The sequence below is a fragment of the Microtus ochrogaster genome, chromosome 4 (genome assembly GCF_000317375.1).
Source record: "Microtus ochrogaster isolate Prairie Vole_2 chromosome 4, MicOch1.0, whole genome shotgun sequence".
Lineage (NCBI taxonomy): Eukaryota > Metazoa > Chordata > Mammalia > Rodentia > Cricetidae > Microtus > Microtus ochrogaster.
Window position 1 is genome coordinate 20,412,279 of NC_022011.1, and position 3,210 is coordinate 20,415,488.

Here is a 3,210-nt window from a genome sequence, read left to right on the forward strand (position 1 = left end):
CACATGACATTCACAGTTATACCCTGACCTTCATACATACTGCAGACATGACATTCACAAGTTATGCCGTGACCTTCATGCATACTGCAGACATGACATTTACAGTTATACCCCGACCTTCATACATACGGTGACACATGACATTCACAGGTTATACCCTGACCTTCATACACTTTAGGGTGTTTGTACCAGAACACAAAAACCTGTGAGGTGAATACTGGAACACTTGCACTTGCGACCATTCTAAGGTGGCACACGCCTTTAATCCAGCACTAGGGAGGCAGAAACAGGCGGATTTCTATGAGTTCAAAGCCAGCCTGGTCTGCAAGAGCTAGTTCCAGGACAGCTAGGACTGTTATAAAACAAAACAGCCAGGTGTGACGTCATTTCTTTATTTTATGATTGCAAGTGATTTTTATACTCATGTGTGCACATCTGTGCACCATGTGTGCCTGGAGCCTTCTAAGTTCAGAAAAGGGGGTCAGATTCCTGGACTGATGGTTTTGAGCTTCCTAGGAGGCTGGGAAAGTGTCCGTGTGTATTAGAAATCTCAGAAGAGTGTATGTAGCAGCTCTGACTCCAACAACTAACAGCAGAAACAACCAAAGGTTCAGACACAGAATTTGCACATACAGTTATGGAGATAAATCTCCATAGCAACAAAAGCTACCTTAGAGATAGTCGCAGAAACCTGAAAGGATGCCACCTAAAGGTGAAGAAACAAGACACAAAATATCCACAGATTGATAAAGTTTAAAACTAGGAAAACTTTATAAACATTTACAGTCTAGGAATTTATAAAGAAGTAGGGGAACTAGAGAAAAAACAGCAAAATGATTACCTTAGTTTCTACGGAGGAGCATGTGAGGGGCTCTTGGGTAAGTAATGTTTCCACATACACATTTTATAATTTGTTATAGTGTGCATCTGAATCTTGTGATTCTCTGTATGGATGTTATACATTACATTTTTGCAAGCAACGGATTCAAAATAAACAGCTACTTTTATTGTGGATTCCCTTTTATTTTAGGCAGATGTCTTAAGAGGGTCAAAAGACTTTCCTCAAAAAAAAAAATAGTTTTACAATTAAGAATATAAACCCAATGGGCTGAACCATATCAACGTACTGCTTATTTTAAATGAAATAGAGCTGTTTAAGACCAATCTGACAATAAATAATCCTAAAAATAAGAATATGGACTATCTCCTCTGTGTTCTGAAAATGAAGAGAAGCTGCCTGAGCAGATGTTTTCAGAGGGCAACGAAGCCAACGCTTTCTGCTGGCTCCGGAATCACAGCGCCTGGAATGCACACAGCTGGGCTTGCAGTGTCACCTTCTTCTCTGCTCTGGATACATTCCATAGACATTTGATATTCAATGCCCTGTAACAAGGGAAGATGAAGAACGAAGTGGAGAGAGGTGGAGAGAGAATGGAATTAACAACCAGGAAGTCTGAAGAAGAAAGAATGGAGCCCACGTGCTAAATTTTTCATTACACTTTCACACAATATTTTTTTTCCAAAAAAAAAAAAATCTGTGAGGGTGTGTTGCAGACAAATGGACCTTAATGCCTACCTATTGCTGTGCATTTCCTAGGAAACAGGTACATTCTTGTTTTTATTATTTATTTACTTACTTGTTGGGTGTGTCTGTGTACATGCTTGTGGGCATGTGGTAGTCAGAGGACAATCTGTGGGGATTGGTTTTCTCCTCCCATCCTGTGGGTTTCAGGGGTCAGACTGAGATCGTTAGGTTTGGCAGTAATGCCCTTACCTGTTGAGCCATCTCTCTGGTCCAGAAACATTCTACACAGCCACAATATTCTTAGCGAGAGTAACTAACGTTACTAGGCTATCTAATATGGGGAATTTATAGAAATTTTCACCAAATGTCCTTAACAGAAAAAAAAAAAGTGGTACCGGTAAGTCTTTTGAGACCTTGAAACTTCTGCAGAGTACAGGCTAATTTGACCTATGTTCTTCAAACAAACAAACAAACAAACAAACAAACAAAATCCTATTTGGAATTATTTAAGCCCAAGCTCTTGTATCGCCTCAGCTAGCTTCCTCGAATGATGAACACCCCACATAACTGGAAACAGCACACTGGGAAACAAGAAGACTGACAGCATCTTTTAAGCTCCATTAGTTTTTATATGCATGCTGTTTTCTTGGTATCCAGCACTATGACATTTCATCCCTTGTACAGAGTTTCATTTCATGAGCCCTGCTACAGTTACAGCACAGAACTACCTCAGCAAAGATTCTTCTTGAAGTCACAGCTGCTCCCCAGCCTCAGCTCCTGGCAAGAACCCATATCACTATAATTTTATCATTTTTAAGAGAGAGTTTATGTGACATACAGAATATTGAGGACATCAACAGCTTGTTTCTTTTTTTGCCACTGAGCTGTTTTTGTATTCTCTCTCTCTTTTTTTAAAGAATTACTTATCTTTTATTTTATGTGTATGTGTGTGGTTGTATGAGCTCATGTGCCCACAAACAGGTAGGATCCTGCAGAATCAGAGAGGGCATTGGATCCCTGGAACTGGGAACTGAACCAGATACTCTGGAAGAACAGTCAGTGCTTAACTCTAAACCCCTGAACTATCTCTCCAGCCCCTATGGGTTGTAGTTCATTAGAAGGATGTACCATGGCTGGTCCATTTCCCATTGGAGGATAAATGGATTGTTTCTAGTTTGGGAACAATTACAAATAAAACTTATGAATACTTATGTGTAGCTTAATTTTTAAAAAAAAATTGATTCATTCCTCTTTATGTGTGAGTATTCTACTTGCATGCATATATATAGTGTGGTTGGTGCAAAGGGAGGCTGGAAGAGGGCAGTGGATGCCCCGGAACTGAAATTACAGATGGTTGTGAATCACTGTATGGGTGCTAGGAAGTGAACCAGGGTTCTATGCAAGAGCAACAAGGGGTGTTAACTGCTGTGCCATCTCTCCAGCCTAAACATAGGTTTTTGACAAGATTTAGGTTTTCATTTCTGTCCTCCTTGTGGTGTGAGTGGCTGCTAGGCTGCGAGATAAAAGCATGTGTAACTCCCTAAGCTGCCAGAATTGCTCTCCTACGGCATTTTTCCTGCAATGATGCATGATGCAGCCTCTCTGCCTCTCCATTAGCACTCACTGCCTGTGCTTTTCTGTCTGCTTCTTAGTTTAATGGTAGCACAACAATAATGCTGTGTCCT